Source organism: Bos mutus, chromosome 23 (genome assembly GCF_027580195.1).
Source record: "Bos mutus isolate GX-2022 chromosome 23, NWIPB_WYAK_1.1, whole genome shotgun sequence".
In the NCBI taxonomy this organism is placed as follows: Eukaryota; Metazoa; Chordata; class Mammalia; order Artiodactyla; family Bovidae; genus Bos; species Bos mutus.
This window is the reverse complement of record NC_091639.1, coordinates 39573829-39594291: the sequence shown is the minus strand read 5'-3', so window position 1 is coordinate 39594291 and position 20463 is coordinate 39573829. Positions and strand designations below refer to the sequence as shown.

The window sequence follows — 20463 nt, the reverse complement described above, 5'->3', positions numbered from 1 at the left end:
ACCATTTCAGAACCACAGTGAGAGCTCGGAAAGGTTAGCACTGGGCCAGGCACTGGCATGTATCAGAGAGGTCACTGTTACAAGGAGGACTTATTAACAGGACTCAGGAGTTCTGAGCACATGCCTGGATTTGAAGGGACCACCTCTTTCCCAAACTTTATTCCAGATTCCTGGGATGACAAACTGGGAAGCTACTTGGGGAAGTGGGAGTGGGGGCGGCGGCATGGAGATGGGGTGTTGGGGAGGTGAGGAGGAGGCTTATTTGTTCATTCTGCCCATCTTTGTGTTTGGGAGTGACCCTGAATTATCTCTGCCTAGAAGTAAAATTCCCCAATTCAGTTCTGCATGAGCCTCCACGAAACCACCCATAAAACCCCATCCCCCTCATAAAAAACAAACAAAAAAAAATCCCTCTATATTTTTGCTCCATGGGTATCAGATTCTGACAGATTTTGTCTACCAAAGTGCATATCTGTTATCTTACTGTATCATTTATTATCAGTCAAAGGCCTCTGCTGTAGGTGGGAGGAGCTATGATGAGCTTCGTGCCTTGCCTTACCACAGAGAGTTCATTTAAGGTGAGCAAAAGTGAAACATCTGAGAGCGCAGTGGGTCGGTGCAGCCCCACCTGAGGCAAGCCTCATCCTGCTCATCCCCTCCTAAAAACCTGAAACAGGCCCCAGCTCTGGCCCCGGGCTCTGCTCTGGGTGGTGAACCACAGAGAACGAGCCCCCATCTTGGGCCGGCTGCGCTTCTCACCATTTCTCCTTCTGGTTTCACTCATTCCTGAGGAAAGAGCACAGGTTTAATCAGCAGGTCACCCCAAGCCTGGATCTGGCTGTCAGAGGCCAGACAGGATCCTGTGATGGGGTGCAGGGGAGCCCCCAGCACAGGACCTGGGACTGCACCTCTCAGGAAAGTCTGTATTCTCAGAGCATCACTTACCGCATGAAATAGGTTATGTGCAGATTTTGCTCTTGGGAGTTTCCCCCTGCGTTCCTCATTTGTCAGACCCAGAACCAGTGAGAAAGAGACCACCCTCTCCCTAAGGCCTCTGTCCTCACCTTCTCAGGGTCTCAGTCCCAGTCCTGATCTGCTTCCCTGAGTGAGCCAGGCTGACCCCAGCACGAGCTTCAGGGACCCCTTTGCCAGGGATGGGCCTCTGCAGCCTGCCCTGCACCCCACATTGTCCCTGACCCCTCGGACCAGAAGGCCCCCCTCCCCACTGCACCTCCAGACCTCACCCTTCTCTCCCCACTTGCCACCCCCAAATGTAAGCTTTTCTTTGGAGCTGTGTTTGCTGGGATAACTTTTATTGAAATGGTGATGATGTTAAAAATCAGAAGAGACATGCCTTTCTGTTTTAGCAACACTCCCCAAGGCTTGGGCATTTTGTTGTTGTTAAGAAGTGTCCAGTGAGTCAACTTTTATTTAGATGATGATAATATTGGGGGTCATAAAAAAATTTAAGAAATTAAAGGATAATGACAACTTGGTGGCCAGAGGTTTCTCTTCTACACTTGTCACAGACAATGCCGTAGCATTCAGGTGTCTTCTCCAGCATGGGCATGAGTTTTTACATAAATGGAGCCTTTCTCAGAGCTACTTCTGGCAGAAATTTTATAACCACTTCACCATCTCTCTCTGCAAGTGGCCACTCGTGAGAGTAACAATGGCTTTGTTATACAGACCACATCTTTAACACAGAATTGAGTTTTAAGGGGGTTTTTATCTAGGCCTCAGCGATGGAATCATCCTGCCTGGAGAGCACAGAAGACTTAGTGAATTACAATATTCTGCCCTTAGCTCTGCTGCCTGATGATGCTGTTGATCACCAGCAGCTGGGCTTTCTGACCTGAACATCAACCTCAAGTTCCATTTTGGACACAGAGATGAGTGGGCGTGGGGGGAGAGGGAGATTGCAGATGACAGAGGTGACCTCAAGCAGATGAGTAACTAAATTAGTAACTGGTTGTGTTCGTTTTTGGTTTTTTGGCCAGGCCTCACGGCTTGCCGGAGAAGGCGATGGCACCCCACTCCAGTACTCTTGCCTGGAAAATCCCATGGGCAGAGGAGCCTGGTAGGCTGCAGTCCATGGGGTCGCTAATAGTCGGACACCACTGAGCGACTTCACTTTCACTTTTCACTTTCATGCACTGGAGAAGGAAATGGCAACCCACTCCAGTGTTCTTGCCTGGAGAATCCCAGGGACGGGAAGCCTGTTGGGCTGCGGTCTATGGGGTCGCACAGAGTCGGACACGACTGAAGCGGCTTAGCAGCAGCAGCATGGCTTGCAGGATCTTAGTTCCCTGACTAGGGATTGAACCCAGGCCCATGGCAGTCAAAGCACTGAGTCCTAACCACTGGACTGTCAGAGAATTCCCTAGTAACTTACAGCAGTCAAAGCACTGAGTCCTAACCACTGGACTGTCAGAGAATTCCCTAGTAACTTTTTTTTTTTTAATTGGAGGAAAATTGCTTTACAATGTGTGGTCTAGTAACTAGTTTTTAAAGGTATAATGAATTTCTTCTCTAACTCCGTTTATTATCGGCAGGTGTGTCAAGTGCTGCTTTTCCTCCCATCAGGCTGTGTGTGTCTCTCAGAGCTGATTGTAATTCCTGTAAGATGCATTCAGTTTAAGTCCACTCATTTGCCTGTCTTTCCTTCCAGGTAGCTATAGAGTCTCCTGCGTTGAACGGAGACCCCAGGAACAGTTGTTCTCCACACTACATCCACCACTAGCAGCCCAGCGAGTACCTGAAGGCCTTGGTGGCTGCGGGGGAGATTTGCCAGGACTCTGCCAGGTATGAGACTCCCCATCTCTGTGTGTTCCCATGGCCCCTGGATGACCCTGGGTGGAAGAAGGGAAATTGAGTCATGCTAAGGCTAAGGAGGGGGCAGAATGAAGCCTACGTGTTATCATCTCTGCATCGAGAGGAACTGAGTTCATGCCAAACTCACACTGAGCACCAAAAACAATCCTTGCTCAGTTTGCTTCTCCTCCTTGACTGGCAGGACCACTGGATCGTGGTTTTGGTTTCCCTTTTGTGAAGTTTCAGTTTGTGCCTTGCAATGCAAAGTCTGGTTCCGTGGACCAGCAGCATAACCCAGGAACTTAGAATGTCAAGCCCCACTTGAGAACCTGAATCGGCACCAGCCTTGTAACATGATCCCCAGGAAGTCTGGTGACTCGTGTGTACTCTGGAGTGTGAGAAGCACCAGTTTAGCGGGCACTGTTCCATCTGATCCTCACATTAACCCTTCTGTCGTGGGCGCTGTTCAGTAGCAGAGGAAAGCCGTGAAGGGAGGTGAAGTGCCCTGTCACACAGCCAGAGGCAGGATTTGAACCCAGATGCAGCTCCTTCCACACTGTTAGCTCATAATTGTGGGGTTCACTGGCTTCAAAGTGAAAGTGAAAGTCACTCAGTCATGTCCAATTCTTTGGGACCCCATAGACTGTATAGTCCAGGAGTTCTCCAGGCCAGAATACTGGAGTGGGCAGCCTTTCCCTTCTCCAGGGGCTCTTCCCAACCCAGGGATCGAGCCCAGGTCTCCTGCACTGCAGGCAGATTCTTTACCAGCTGAGCCACAAGGGAAGCCCTTGGTAACTTGAGCTATTGATAACTTTAGCGAGGGTCTGTCTGACCATGTGCACATGTATGTGTCCACGCCAGTGTGTGTGTGTTGGTATGTGTGTATATAGCAAGCACAATTTTGAGATCAGATGAGATCAGATTGGTGTTATATATTTATTTTAACTAGGTGACATCTACGGAGAAGGCAATGGCACCCCACTCCAGTACTCTTGCCTGGAAAATCCCATGGACGGAGGAGCCTGGTAGGCTGCAGTCCATGGGGTCGATAGAGTCGGACACGACTGAGCAACTTCACTTTCACTTTTCACTTTCATGCATTGGAGAAGGAAATGGCAACCCACTCCAGTGTTCTTGCCTAGAGAATCCCAGGGATGGGGGAGCCTGGTGGGCTGCCGTCTATGGGGTCGCACAGAGTCGGACACGACTGAAGCAACTTAGCAGCAGCAGGTGACAACTATTGGCCTTTACCATGAAGACCTTTACCCTGTAAGAAATAATTTATATAAATTCCATTAAACTGAATTTATTCTGCCTTTCCAGTATTTCCACATTGAGGTGACACTGCTCACATGTTTGATTGATCCAGGAGGCTCTTTGAAGTAGAACCAGTATAAATATAAACATGGGTAGATCTCAGTTGACTGCCTGGTGTGATGGTAAAACAGGGCTAGTTAGTAATGAGTAGCAACTAACTGACTTGTTAAACTAGGAAAACAAAGTGACTCCAGTTTCAGAGAGATTTCATGGGATAGCTTATTTCTGTTCCTCCTCATAATTGGTGATAACTATATTAAAAATCTGGCACCATAGGGAGTGACACAGCCTACTGACCAGCAAATGCAGAGAAACCAAAAGACAGGCAATAGGAAAGTTTCCATCAGCGTCCTTCCTACTGGCAAGTCTGGATTCAGCTTGGTCATCGCCAGTAACTCAAGTGGGTGTGAGGCCAGTTGAGGGCAAATGAACAGGCCCAGTCAAATCAGACAGCTCCAAACACTAGGCCCCTGCCCTGCTGACATTCCCCCTCTTCGTGTTTGGAATAGAGGGCAATAATAGCCTGTTTTCTCTTTTAGCCGTGCCAAGGGGCTTATGAGATCTTAGTTCCCTGACCCGGGACTGAACCCACACCCCTGGCAGTGAAAGCAGTGTCCTAACCACTGGACTGCCAGGGAATTCCCGATGATAGCATTTAAATTTTATCTTGTTGAAGTGACACTTGTGTTATTGTCTGTGAGGACAACTTGAATCTCAGCTCTGATTCCCTCAGGTGCCAATTCAGGGAGGATTCTTAGAGAGGCTCATGTCACATGGCGATTTCTACCAAGGAGGGAAAAGATGGACAGATTGCGTCCCCACTGTCAGAAACTCCTCCAGATGTCCCCAAGACACCAACACAGTGATCCTCTCCCGGGATCTCTGTTCCTCTGGCCCGTGTGTTTCTCTTTGTGCCGTTTCTAGGGTGTGGTTTCTATAACGTCGCAATGTGGTTTCAAGTCAATGCGTGAGTTTCCTCCAGCTGCTGTTCTCCTTTCCCAAGATCCTCTTGGCTGTTTGGGGTCCTTTATGGTTCCGTGCAAATGTCAGGATTGTTTTACGCAGCTTCTGGCAAAAAATCCCTTGGAATTTTGATGGGAATTGTATTGAATGTGCATACTGTTTTGGGTAGAATGGACATTTTAGCATTACTAATTCTTCCCATTCATGAGCTCAGAATATCTTTCCATTTATTTGCGTCTTCAAATTTCTTCATCGATGTCTTAAGGTTTTCAATGTGCCCCTCTTTCACATCTTGGGTTAAATTTATTCCTAGGCAGTTGGTTCTTTTGATGTTTTTGTAAATGGGATTGTTTTCTGGATTTCTGTCTCGGATAGCTCATCGTTAGTGTGTAGAAACACTACAAGTGGTTTCTGTATACTGATGTCGTCTCCTGCAGCTACACTGAACTCATATATTGGTCCTAACAGATGCTTTTGGTGATTTGATGCGGAAAGCTGGAATTAGAAATCCCACTGTTTCTGCCACATCCCGGTCATCCACAACACCCAAGACACAGTGACTACTAATATAATCTTCCCACAGCGCCCTTTTAAAATACGTGAAGTCATATAAAGGTGAATTGCGTCATCATTTTGGGTGAGCAGGATCTGGGCGGGCCTTGGCCTCTATAGCAAAGCTTGTTGTTTTCTGTCCTTTTATTGACACGAGTGTTTTGAAAAGTAACTTATTTACCAGTAATTTCAAATGTACAGGAACTCTTCAGTGGTGGTACAAAGTACTGACTCTCGCCGCTGCTCACAAAACACGCCAATGTGCCTTGCCCAGAATGATGACAGTCTTCCAGGGAACGAGCACGAGACCTTCACATAAGGAAATCATTGTGGTTTCCACATTGTCATCCAATCCGCAGGCCCACTCCAACTTTCACCAGCTGCCCTGGCTCTCGGGAAATGCCTCTCTTCATTCTGATCCTGTTTGTTCTTCTGGAACCATGAGGATACTTTTCCTCATTATCGCAACCTTGATGGATTATTAGTAAGATCTGGGTGGCCTTTTCTGTATTGTAACATGGATTAGTACTTCATTTTTTATTGTGATTAAATGTACTAACATTTACCATTTAAACCACTTTATGTACACACTTCCCTGGCATTAACCACATTCACACTGTTGTACAAATTTCCTCACCATCCATGTTCAGATCTTTTGCATTTTCACCAATGAAACTCTGTAGCCATTAGATACGAATTCCCCTCAGCCCCTGGCAACTGCATTCTACTTTCTGTCTTTGAATTTGACTTCTCTGGATACCTTGTTTAAGTGGAATCATACCATTTTTCATATATGTTGTAGCTTGTGTCTGAATTTCCTTTGTTTTTAAGGCTGAATTTTCAGTGCTTTTTGTGTATACCACATTTATTGATTGATGGACACTTGGATCACTTCCATCTTTTGCTATTGTAATTAATATTGCTATGAAGATGGGGGTACCATATCATTTCCTACTTTCAATCTTTTAGGTATATACCCTCATGTGGAGTTAGTTGATGGATCATATGTTAATTCTATGTTGAAGTTTTTGAGGAACTGCCGTACTATTTTCGACTGAGGTGGTGTCATTTCCCTTGATTCTTTTTCTGGCAGAATCGCTTATCCATTTACCCATTGGTGGACATTAGTGTTGTTGATCTCTCTTGGCTATTGCGAACACTGCGGCTTTCAATAGATGTGTACATCTGTTTTCAATTCTTTGGGTTCTGTATCCAGGGGTGGAGTTGTTGGGCCATATGGCAGTTGCATATTCATAGGGTAAACACAGGTTGCATCGTTTTCCAATTTCCACAATAAGGTTTAAAAGTTCCAGTGTCTCTGCATTGTTGTCAACATATGTTATTTTTAATTTTCTTGATTATACTCACTTTAACGTGGGTGAAGGAGTTATTGCATTGTGATTATAAGTTGCATTCCATCATATCTTTTCATCTGCTTGTTGACCATTTGCATGTCTTGTGTGGAGAAGAGTCTATTTAAGTCCTTTGTCCATTTTTAAAACTGGGCTGTCTTTGCTGATGAGTTGTAAAAGTCCTTGATACACACTGGATAAAGACTCATCAGATATATAATGTGGAATTATTTTCCTCCATTCTGTGAGCTGTCATTCCAGTTTCTAAATTGCATTTTTTGATGCAAAAAAGGTTTTTGATTTTGAGGAAAGCTGTTTTCCTTTGGTTGCTGGTGCTTTGCTGTCAGATTGAAGAAACCATTGCTAAATCCAAGATTCTGAAGATTTATCCCCATGTCTTATTGGAGATTTTACACAGTTTTCCTTCAGCATCCATGAGGGATTGGTTCCAGGACACCCTGCAGATACCAAAATCTATAGATGCTCAAATCTCTTATATAAAATAATCGAGTTTTGCAAATAACCTAGGCACGTCTTCCTGTATACTTTGAACATTCCTAGATTATGTTTAAGAACTAATGCAATATAAATGCTATACAAATGTTGTAAAACAAGTAAATGCTATGAAATAGTTGCTGGCATGTGATAAATTTAACTTTTTCTTTTTGAAACTTTTTTGATTTTTTTTTAAAATATTTTTTGATCTGGCATTAGTTGACTCCATTGACGTGGAACCCGTGGATACAAGGGACTAAGTGAAATTTTACTTTTTACGTTTAAGGCTTCTGTGTGTTTTGAGATACTTTTTGTGTGTGGTATGAAGTAAGAGTCCAGTTTCATTCCTCTGCTTGTGGATAGCCAATCACTTGGGACCATTTGTGGAAAACACCATTTCCCCCATTTTTTTTCTTTTTCTTTTTTTTTGGCTGTGTGGCATGCAGGATCTTAGTTCCCTGACCAGGGGTCAGACTCATGCCCCTACAGTGGAAGTGCAGAGTTTTCACCACTGGACAGCCAGGGAAGTCCCCCACTTCCCCCCATCTTTATTGCTGTTGACTGTAGTCTGACATCCATTCATCGAAGACAAATGGGTTTATCGCTGGGACCTCTATCCCATTCCGTTCATCTATATGTGTATCTTCATGCCAGTATCACAGTGTCTTGTTCAGTATTTCTGTGTGCTAACATCAGATGTTGGTAAGTGTGAACCTCCAACATGGATTTTCTTTTTAAAAAATGGTTTAGCTCTCTTTAGGTTCTCTTGAAATCCCGTATTTCAGGTGTCGTATTCTGCTCTCCTTCACATGGAGGAACCCCAATTTGCTTATGCACTATCTCCTGAAGACATCCTGATTGCTGTAAGGTTCAGACATGAGAAGAGGTTCTGTGCGTAATAGCATCCTTGTTTTTGTTTGGATACAGCTTTTCCAAGCAGTTGTATGATTACTGGACGCATGAAGGGTGGCTCTCAAGGTGTGAGACCTGTTTGGCTTTGGAAGATACTGCCGCCCGTGTCTCAGGAGGCCGGATGCGAGTCCCATCCGCAGTGAAGGAGGGCTGCTGCTGTTCTTCCTCCTCCGGTTAACGGTGTTGCCATTTTGGGAGGAGGTTAGCAGCCCTAGGAGGGGTGGGCTGTTTTGTTGTTTTTGAGATTTTTGTTGTGTCTTTTTTTGCTGTGCTGGGTCTTCGTGGCTACGTGGGCTTTTCTCTATTTGCAGCAAGCAGGGGTATCTATGGGGTCGCACAGAGTCAGACACGACTGAAGCGACTTAGCAGCAGCAGTAGGGGCTACTCTCTAGCTGTGGTGTGTGGGCTTCTCATCGCAGCGGCTCCTCTCATTGTGGAGCACAGGCTCAGTAGTTGTGGGGCACAGACTTAGTTGCTCTACAGCCTGTGCGATCGTCCCAGACCAGGGCTTGAACCCATATCCCCAGCATTGGCAGGCAGATTCTTTACCACTGAGCCACCAGGGAAGCCCCTGTCTTCTTGTTTTAATTTGTCATTCTCTAACGGTATATACAATGCTGATCATATTTTGTCCACTTATTTATTGTCTGTATATCTTCTTTGGCCAGGTGTCTGTTCAAATCTTTACTCATTTGTAAAAGGTGTTTGCTTTATAGTTGTACCAATTCTTTATCAGATATGCATTTTGCAAATTTTTTTTTCTCCCAATTTATGACTTGTCTTTCGGTTTTCTGAATGTTTCATAAAGTTTTAAATTTTTAAAGTCTGTATTCAAAACTTTATTTCTTTTGTGAATAGGCTGTTGAGGTTTTGTGTTAAAATTCACCAAGCCCAAGTTTATGTAGATTTTCTTCTGTGTTTTCATCTAACAGTTTTTATCCTTTTGCTTTTTAAATGTGTTTGTGAACAATTTCTAGTGAGTTTTGGTGTAAATTGTAAAGTTTGTGTCTACAGTCTTTTGATTGCATGTGGTTTCCAATTAATTATTCTATAGCTATTTTTTGGAGAAGTCATGGGTTATTTGGCTCCATTTCAGCTTGATTTTCCAAATGTAATGGCTTCTGCAGGCTTGCCAACTGGGAGCACGGACTCCACTTAACTGGGAGGTCGCAGCCTGCGTTTCCCGATCAGCCAGCAGCAGCCCTGCCTCTCTGACCCTTGAGATGCATTTGTGTTTCCTTCCAACCTGTCACAGCCCAGGGTCTGGGCGTCTGCCCTTCCTGTCCCCTCCACAGCCCGTTGCCTCTCAGCAATGTTGAAGGTGACCTGAAGGTCTAGAAATCTCCCCACCCTCTGTGTCTGAGAAATGGCTTCCTGTGAAGAACCTTCCCCACAACGATTCTGCTGGAACTCAGGATATCCCCTTCCTTTTTTCTTTTTGCACACCCCACCCTCACCCCACACAGAATGTGGGGTCTTAGTTCCCCGCCCAGGGACTGAACCCAAGTGAGAGTGAGACGTCCCAACCATTGGACTGCCAGGATCCACCCTTTCCTGACTAGGCCACGCAGTCCCAGACCCGCCCTGGGCTTATCAGCCCGGAGCTGACCCGCTTCCCAGGATCAGTCACAAAGAGGGCCTGCCCCATGTGTTCCCCACCTCCCCAGCGGGAACTGTAGCCACTGCCCTCCCCCTCGGTAGAAGGCCCCTCAGGGCATCTCCTGAGTTGGCCTCTGATCCTCAGTCAGGCCACCTTTCATGCCAGCCCTAGCCCAGGCCTTTGTACTTGTGTTTACATGTCTCCATGGAGAAATCTCCTTTGCTCCAGCTATCCAAATGTTTGCAGACCTTATCTGTCTTCTTCCAGCATTTCAGCCTCAGTTACCTGTCACCACTCAAGTCCCTGCAGAGGCCAGAGATTTCTCCTGGAAGGAAAGACTCAAGAGAAATCACAGGGATAAAGGCAGAGTGCAGCCAAGCCTTGCCTGTGCTGATGCCCAAGAGGGTGAAGAGGGTGAATGATTTCTGGTGAGAATTTTAAAGTCCCCCAAGTAATAGATCATCTGCGAGCATACTGTGTCTTCCTGCTCATTCTAAATGCATGTCATTCCAGAACTTTAATGGGGGAATTTCTTTATCTCCTAAATATGCCAAGTGGGGCTTATGTTTAAAAAACAGTATCGCGGTACCTCCGAGGGTTTCCATACACAGAAAGGATGCCGTTTGTTCAGACACTGGCGGAGAGCTTGCCAACAGAAGCCTTGGCCACGACCCTCCTCCCACAGGTGAGCCTCATCAGGTGCCCAACCCCGTCGCAGAATCCTAGATTGGTCAAGGGCCTAGCAGGCAGCTGGCTAGAGATGCAGACAAGAGAAAACCGCCCAACAGCCAGGGGCCACCCTGGAGCGTGGCCTCAGAAGCCTGGTCCAGCCAACAGCATCTCCATGCCAGGAGCCATACACCACGCCTGGAGCTCTGCTAGGTGGGAATGTGCCAGCAAACCGTGAGTTAGAAGGAGAGGTGATGGCGGGCGCAGCGAGAGAAGCTTTGCAGTGAAAACAGTTTCTGTTCCCACCCCTGCCACCGGCTTGGTGTTTGGTCTCCAACAGGCCCCTCCCTCGTTGGCCTGGGCTTTCTCACCGGTGCAGAAGTGAATTGGATGCCAGCTTATTGAGTTTTCTCTGAGTTTGAGGTGCCTCTTCCAGCCCCATGGGCACCTCCCTCCCACTTAGGCACCTAGTCGTTTGGGGTCCTCAGCTGATGCTGGTTAGATTTCCGTCAGTCCTTCCCTAAGGGAAAGGTGGGAAGGAGGGTGCGGTTTGTTGCAGAGACGGATCTCCCTGCACCTGAGAAGGCAGGACACGCCGGTCCCCTTCAGCTCCTCTGATAGCCCTCCACTGCCATCAGCAGGTGAGAGTGTGGCTTCTTCCCAATCACGGTGCAAAATGCAGAATTTCTCGCAAAGAAATTTGACTTTAATGAGAGGGTAGATCATAGGAGAGAATAATTAGACAGTATACACATGCCAGGTTAATTTTAAATCAAAGCTTTTAGGTCAAGTTATCTTAGTTACTCCATTAACTGTTTTCAGCTAGCGGTTTCAAAAATTGTATTATCAAAATACCTGGCAGTGTAATTGCTTTCTTCATCCTGTTCTCATTGTGACCTCAGAGTCAGTGCCTGGGCTGGTGTGAGTGTGTGTGTATGTGTGTGTCAGAGAGAGGATATGAATATGAGAGTGTGTGCACACACACTGGGGGGAAGGGGCTTCCTCCTGTTTTTTCCTACAGTAGTACCTTATGTTTATTTATTATGTATAATAATTCATATCTCCTAATCCCAAACTCCTAATTTATCCCTCCCTCCTTTCCCCTTGGCTCACCTTAAGTTTGTTCTCTATGTCTATGAGTTTGTTTCTTTTTATTTAAATAAGTTTGTTGTGTCATATTTTAGATTCTATATGTAAGTCATACCATATGGCGTTTGTCTTTCTCTGATTTACTTCACTTAGTATGATAAACTCTAGGTCCACCCATTGGTGCAAATGGCGTTATTTTGTTCTTTTTTTCATGGCCGAGTAATATTCCATATTAGTTATATACCATATCTTCTTTATCCATTCATCTGTCGACGGATATTTAGGTTACTTTCATGTCCTGGCTATTGTAACTAGTGTTGGTATGAACACTGGGGTACACACATCTTTTCGAATGAGAGTTTTCCCTGGATATATGCCCAGGAGTATCACTGCCGGATCCCATGGCAACTCTATTTTTGGTTTTTGGGGCATCTCCATTCTCTTCTCCATAGTGACTGACTGATTTAAAGCCAGCTTATGTGATTTCAGGGGATGCTGATTGATTTAAAGCTGACTCACTGACTTAAAGTAGTGGGGTGGGCTAGGGAGGGGCAAGTGACCTGGGAGGCTTTGAGAGAGAAATGCCCCCCACTGCAGGTCACTTCTTTGGGCTTGGAGGGAGAGGAGGAAGCAATCAGGCAGCAGTTCGCCCAGGGCTGAGGAGGGAGGGAGGGGGAAGGGCTGAGAGCGGGCCTTAGAGCAGATGGCCACTGGAGGGCGCCAGAGCACCGGCAGAGCCCACCCGCAGCTCTCGGGCTGGCCCTCCAGGCTGGGAAAGGAGCTGGAGCCCGGGCTGGTGGAATCCCAGGGACGTGCCCAGAGAGGAGGGGTTGGGTACCCGGAGCTTCTACCCCGGCCCAAACTGCCTCGCCTCACAGAGGGCCCAGAGGTCTACCGTGAGCACCCGACGCGGACACTTCCAGCTTGGTCGGCTGGCGCAGTGGTTGGACTGCCTGAGAGGAAGTCTGCGGTGTGACTGCCCTTTGTTTCCCCAGAGGCGGGGCTCGGCCCAGAAATGCTGGGCTTGACTCCTGGGCTTGCAGTTTCTAAGCTATAGGCCTGCATGCGTGTTGACATCTGGAAAACGCGGCTGTGGTCGTGAACATGGAGCAGGCAAAAGCGGTAGTATTCTGGTGGGCGTCTGGTGGGCGCTGTGCCCTTTCTCTCAAGAGTTCTCCCCAGACTTTCTTCTTCCCTTCCCATCTGAGCCTCTTCCTCTTCCCTCTTCCCTCCCCCCGCCCCTTTCTAGGTTGATCTGACCTAAAGCCAGGTCATGTGACTTAAGGGTGTATGACTGATTTAAAGCCAGATCATATGACTTAAAAGGTATGACTTCGTTTCTTCCGATTTTTAAAAGAAATTGTGCGATTTTCATGGGCCCCTAAGAGTATGGAGGCCCTCGCACTGTGCCTGCGATGCTTCTCTCCAGAGCTCTTCATCACTTCCTGCCCCCAGCTGCGTGAGAGTGGAAGGTGCTCAGGGCTCATCAGGTCCAGCCTGACGGGTAAGAAAACCGAAGCAGAGGAGAGAAACGACTGTCTGAGGCCACCCCTTGACAATGACAAGGACTAAGCCAGCCTCTGACCACCAGGTCCCAAAACAACACAAAAGAGAGAACTAGTTTTCGTGTTTGGGAAAAAAGAGATATGCATCATGCATTCCTTCATTTATTCCAGCTCCAGCCACGTGCCAGGCACCATGCTGCTGCTTGGGACAGGGCACAGAGTGAAGCTGGCAGGAGGGACCCCAGGAACCAATGACTGTCTCGTGACAGTCCCGACCAGCAACACAGACGAAAAGTGCGCTGTGCTACAAACAGAAGGCGGAGCGACAAAACCCAGCATGGGAGGAAGAAGAGGCATCCGTTCTTTATTTGGAGACCTAAGAAAGAAGAAGAAATGTCTGAATTGACCCAAAAATTTTTTAAGGGGAAAAAAAAGGAATAGAAGTGAGAGTTGGCCTTTGTGGACAAAACCACATAATCAGGATCTGATGGTACTAACCAAAGATTGACAAGTATCCCTGGAAAAGAAGAGGGAGCCCTATGTGTGTGTGTGACATTAATTTAGTGGGAAAGGTTAGCCAATTTGAGGTAAGATAAAACCACAACTGGCTCTCTGTCTGGAAAAATCTGTATTTGGACCCTCACCTCCCACCCATCACAAAAATCAGTTCCAGATGGATTAAGGCCTAATGAACTGAACAATAAATAGCAACCCTAACAGAAGTGGAAATAGAAAACCATATGCACTGAACAAGGGTAGCAGAGACTCAGCCGGGACAGGAAACTCAGAGACTGTAATAAAAAGTGAAGCACATATTTGGCTGCATTAATTTTTATGTGTCAAAAGATACCATAAACAAAATGAAAAGAGGATGGATTTGGGGGAATTCCAAAATTCCCTGTTGCAATGCAGATGGCAGATGAAATGCCTGCAGGCTTCCCTGGGTGGCTCAGTGGTAAAGAGTCTGCCTGCCAACCCAGGGAGACACGGGTTTGATCCCCGATTCCTGGGAAGATCCCGCATGCCGCGGGGCAACTAGGCCCATGTGCCACAGCTACTGAGCTTGTGCTCTGGAGCGGGGGGCCCGCAGCTACTGAGCGCACGTGCCACGACCACTGGAACCTGTGCTCCCTAGAGCCCGGACTCTGCAGCAAGAGAAGCCACTGCAATGAGAAGCCCATGTGCCGCAACTAGAGAGAAGGCCCAGCACGGACAAATAAATTATTTTTAAAAATAAAATGCCTGTGACAGGTCAAGAGCATCTCTAAATTGATTTTTTTTTAAGACGAAGAACCTTCCCAGCAGTCCTCAGCGCAGCCGGGTTTATCAGCCTCGGCACTGTAGACACTTCGGGTCTGACAGCCCCTTGCTGTGGGCGCTTTATAAGATACATAGCAGCATCCCCAGTGCCTACCCACTAGATGCCAGCCTCACCCCTCCCCAACTCACGAGTTGTGATAACCAAAAATGTCTGCAGACATTGCCACATGTCCCTGGGGAGGGAGAGAAAAACTACTCAGTTGAGAAGCTCTGCAGTAGAGCAGATCCACTAAAAAACATGTGGCAGGATGCCTCAGTAGCCAGGGACAGGCAGAGAGCAGAGTGAGATGTCATTTTAATGATAACACCTATACCTAGCATGAATGCAAGGAAAAGGCTGTGTGGAGAATAGCAGTAGGACTTTAGAGTCTCCAAGGGAGATCTCTGATAATGCAGAAGGGAGACACAAAAAGTTACCTGCTGGGGCTTCCCTGATGGTCCAGTGGTTAAGAATCTGCCTTGCAGTGCAAGGGACACAGGTTTGATCCCTGGTCTGGGAAGACCCCACATGCCATGGAGCCACTAAGCCCATGCTCCACAACTACTAAGCCAATGCTCTTGAGCCCAAGAGCAGCAACTACTGAGCCCATGAGCCCTGGAGTGCATGCTTTGCCACAAGAGAAGCCATTGCAACAGGAAGTGTGTGCACTGCAACCAAGAGCAGCCCCCGCTCACCACAACCAGAGAAAGCCTGTGTGTGGCAATGAAGACCCACCACAGCCAAAAAATAAAATAATTAATTTTTTAAAAGCTGTATGGTGTACAGCTCAGAGGCTGTGTGCCGGTGTCATGCAGGTGTTGGGGCAGGCCTGCACGGGCAGCCAGGACTTCCAGGAACTCTAGGGACCAACTGCCAATTGCATTTTGAATGTGCTTCTCTATTCTGTGATATTTGAGACCTACAGCCCACAAATTCAAAACTATGATACCTGAGTCAGAGGGGTCTGTTTTCCTGTGTTTGGCTGGAGGGTGGGAAAGAATTCCACTCCTTTCTGGCTGTTCTGCCTCCATGAAAACACGAAAACTATGCTGAGAGGGAAACCCCTGAATTTTTCAGACATTATCAACCACAGATGGGGTCCTCCCAGGTCCAGAGAGACGGGCAGGAATTTCCCTTGCGGTCTCTGAAGGACCTAAGGTCACACACAACCCCCAGTAGCACCTGAAACTTTGAAGCCTGTCATCTTCCTGGAATGTAATTTGTTTTTTATTTCATTTCCACATGCTGACTCCTACCCTCACTTTTCATTCTCTTGCAGTCAGCACCTCCAGTCCAGTGATAAGTAAAAGGGACTTTTTTCAGTCTACAAATAATAAGTGCTGGAGAGGGCGTGGAGAAAAGGGAACCATCCTACACTGTTGGTGAGAATGTAAACTGGCAAAGCCACTGTGGAAAACAGTATGGAGGTTCCTCAAAAAACTAAAAATAGAATTGCCATATGATCCAGCAATCCCACTCTTGGGCACATACCCAGACAAAACTCTAATTCAAAAAGATGTGTGCACCGCTATGTTCACAGGAGCATTATTTACAACAGCCAAGACACGGAAGCAACAGGTATGTATATATATAAACTGAATGTTAAATGTTCCTCAGCCGTTAAAAAGTATGAAATAATACCATTTGCAGCAACATGGATGAACCTAGAGATTATCATACTAAGTGCAGTGAGAAAGACAAATACCATATGATATCACGTATGTGTGGAATGTAAAATATGACACGAATGAGCCTACCTACAAAACAGAAACAGAGACACAGAGAACAGACTTGTGCTTGCCGAGAGGGAGGAGATTTTGAGGAGGGAAGGATTAGGAGGTTGAGATTAGCAATAGATGCAAACTATTATATATAGATGGATAAACAACAAAGTCCTGCTCTACAGCACTGATAACTGTATTCAATATCCTGCGATAAGCTATAATGGAAAAGAATATCAAAGAATATATATATGTATAACTGAGTCACTTTGTATACAGCAGACATTAAACACGACATTGTAAATCAAGAACAAAAAGAATTTTAAAGGGACTTTTCTGTTCCTCACGTGTTCGAAGAATATTAGGTGAAAAGGTTTTTCCTACAGGACTTGTGCCCCAGGAATGGCCCAGGTTCTAAGCACGAGGTCAGCCAGCAGAATCTGCATCAAGCCCTGAAGTGGGGAAGGGGCGGAGGGCGGGCGGCCCTGTGTGCTGCCGCGTGGTTCAGCCATCAGGCTCTCACCTGCACTGCACGCGGTGAGGGAGCTGCTGGTTGTCCCTCATGAAGCTCCAGGGGCTGCGGCTGCTGGGCCCTAGCCAGCACTCCTAGGCCCTCCTTCCCCAAACCCCAAACTTGACCTCCAAACTGGAAAGCCTGATGGGATGGAATCTCAAATAGAGCCAGGTGGTGTGTGCTGGGGTTCCAGCTGAGCAGGTGCACGGGGCACTCTGGTAATTGGTATCCTCCTGGGAAATGAAAGAGCGGATCCGGCTTCCACTCCCCACAATGTCGGCTTCGGGGAGGCAGGGGGCTGGCCCTTGTGGGAGCAGAGTCCCAGAGTGCCCGAGAGCTCACTGGCTGGGAGGCACAGGTCTTGCTCGCACCTCTTTCGCAGATGGGCAGCACTCCTTGTGGGGGCAGAGGTTGTATTCTGCGAGACCTGCAGAGCCAAGGGAATCCCTGGTCCTGGTCTCGCAGCAGCAACACACCAACTTCATGTTCATCTCTGCAGATGCGGGGCGGGGGGTGCTGGTGGGGGGCCCTCCCGTGCTGTCCATCCAGACCAGGCGCTTCTCCCCTTAAGGGTGAGTGGCCTTTACACCTCCGACCCCACCACGGCCTCCCCTTTGGCCCTAATGCCACCATTAGAGAGGCTGTGATGCTCTTCTGACCTAGACTCAGGTACTTAGTGGATCCCAGCTGCCACCTTTTCACAGCCCCTGGCTGCTCCAGGTGTGGTGCCCACCTGCCCATCACCCATGTGTACCTGCTTCAGCTCCCTCTCCCTTGAGGGGAAGCCGAGAGATTGTAACCACTAGAGCAAACCAATGCACGTGGAAGAAAAGGAGGCAAGAAGCCTTAATAACCTGCCCAAAAGCCAAAGGTGGGACTTCCGTGGCAGTCCAGCGGTTAAGATTCCGCACTTCCAATGCAAGGGGTGCAGGTTTGATCCTTGTTTGAGGAACTAAGATCCCACATGCCTTGAAGCCAAATACATAAATTTTTAAAAAAAGAAAATCCTTTAAAAAAAAAAAAGCCAAGGTGTAGATGCTATTGGCTTAGCGTTGATAAATCATAAGCACCTAGAAACCAGTAAGAACAAGACCAGAGACCCAATAGAAGAATGAGCAAAGGACATGTGTAGACCATCCACATTTAAACAAAATGCCAAATAGCTTCTGAACATAGAAGATGCCCAGATTCTCCCATTGTAAAAGATGTACAAATTAACATTATTCTGAGATAATCATTTTTAACCTGCTAATTTGGAAAAAAACTTAAAAGTTTCATAACAATCTGCTGGAGAGGCTGAGGGGAACAGAGAACTGAGGACATGTAAGGTGGTGCAGCCCCGCGGAAGGCAGGATGGCAGGATCAGCAAAGCTGCAAATGTATAGCCTTCACCTAGCAATCCCAGCTGGAAGTGTATTCAATAGATACTTAGTCGTGTCGGACTCTTTTGCCACCCCACGGACTGTAGCCTGCCAGGCTCCTCTGTCCATGGGATTTCCCAGGCAAGCACACTGGAGTGGGTTGCCATTTCCTTCTCCAATGCATGAAACTGAAAAGTGAAAGCTAAGTCGCTCAGTTGTGTCCGACCTTCAGCGACCCCGTGGACTGCAGCCTTCTAGGCTCCTCCGTCCATGGGATTTTCCAGGCAAGAGTACTGGAGTGGGGTGCCATTGCCTTCTCTGTATACAAAAGGTACATGGTTATTTATTTCAGCACGGCTTACAGTACCGAGTGATTAGAAACAACTCAGGCATCCATAAAGAGAGGGCTGATGAAATAAATGATGCTGCATCCATTTAACAGAATCCTGTGCGTCATCCGACAGGCTCTCAGTGGACCGTGGCCAGCTCTCCTAGAGTCAGTACAGCAGAGTGGGTAAGTCCCTGGACTCTGAGGATAACCGCTGGCTTGGAAACCCAACTATGTCACTTACTGGCTATGTGCCCTTGAGCAATTTAGTTACCTTCTGTACTGCCTCTCTCTGCAAAATACTGCCTTTGTTTCCTTAATAGTAAAAATATAGTGTGTCCCTTACATATGAACTTTCAAAGATGCGAATGTGCATCTTATTCCAGCAAGGAACTAGAACTTGTGCCATCAGCGTCAGGTGTGAGTGAAAGTGCAGTTTGCTGTCCATCTCTTATGGCTGACCATCCTTCAGCTCTACCATCTACCATGTTCCCTCCTTCCTCCAGTCAGTAACTCTTGTTGCCTAGTCCCTCGATGACAGGCCCTGTATGCTAGCTGTTGTACTGTACTACTGGACTTTTTAAAAAATATATTTATTTATTTGGCTGTGTTGGGTCTTAGTTGAAGCACACAGGATCTTTAATTGAAGTATATGAGATCTTTTTAATTGGCGGCATATGGGATCTAGCTGTTCCTCCATCAGGGAAGTCCCCATACTTTTCAAAGTACTGTTTTGTAAGATTTTAAATGTTTTATTTTTGTATTTGTTTTCATGCATTATTTGTGTGAAAAATGTTATAAACCTATTACAGTACTATATAACCAATCATATGGCCGAAAGCAAAAAAGCACTTAAGAGCCTCTTGATGAAAGTGAACGAGTTGGCTTAAAACTCAACATTCAAAAAACTAAGATCATGGCATCCAGTCCCATCACTTCATGGCAAATAGATGGGGAAACAGTGGAAACAGTTAGAGACTTTATTTGGGGGGGCTTCAAAATCACTGGAGATGGTGACTGCAGCCATGAAATTAAAAGATGCTTGCTCCTTGGAAGAAAAGCTATGACGAACCTAGACAGTGTATTAAAAAGCAGAGACATTACTTTGCTGACGAAGGTCCCTCTAGTCAAAGCTATAATTTTTCCAGTAGTCATGTATGGATATGAGAGTTGGACTATAAAGAAAGCTAAGTGCCAAAGAATTGATGCTTTTGAACTGTGGTGTTGGAGAAGACTCTTGAGAGTCCCTTGGACTGCAAGGAGATCCAACTGGTAGTTCTAAAGGAAAAGTGAAAGTCGCTCAGTTGTGTCCAACTCTTTGCGACCCCATGGACTATACAGTCCAAGGAATTCTCCAGGCCAGAATACTGGAATGGATAGCCTTTCCCTTCTCCAGGGGATTTTCCCAACCCAGGGATCAACCCCAGGTCTCCTGCATTGCAGGTGAATTCTTTACGAGCTGAACCACAAGGGAAGCAGCCCTGAATATTCATTAGAACTGATGCTGAAGCGGAAGCTCCAATGCTTTGGCCACCTGATACGAAGAGCTGACTCACTGGAAAAGACCCTGACTCGGGCAACGATTGAAAGCAGCAGGAGAAGGGGACGGCAGAGGATGAGATGGTTGGATGGCCTCACCGACTCGATGGACATGGGTTTGAGCAAGCTTGGGGAATTGGTGATGGACAGGGAAGCCTGGAGTGCTGCAGTCCATGGGGTCACAAAGAATCCCACACAACTGAGTGACTGAACTGAACTGATGGCCAGTCATGTTAGTTGAGTACCTAGGCTAACTTTGCTGGACTACGAACAAATTGGACCTAGGAACACACTCTCCAAATGGAACTCATTTTGGATGTAGGGGACTTACCATAGAGCTAATAATAATAATACCTATCCTCTAATGTTATTATGAACAGTAAATAAGTTAACATTTGTAAGACCAGGAGTACCTGACCACCATGCTATCAA

At 46.8% G+C, this 20463-nt stretch overlaps 1 long non-coding RNA gene across 1 annotated transcript; it reads left to right on the top strand.

Annotated features, from left to right (window-relative positions):
* The first annotated feature begins 270 nt into the window (after positions 1 to 270).
* Positions 271 to 12408, top strand: LOC138984992 (uncharacterized). Its single transcript, XR_011462227.1, has 4 exons — positions 271 to 578; positions 2672 to 2805; positions 10273 to 10433; positions 10691 to 12408. It is a non-coding gene; the product is annotated as an uncharacterized lncRNA (long non-coding RNA).
* Positions 12409 to 20463: the final 8055 nt, after the last annotated feature.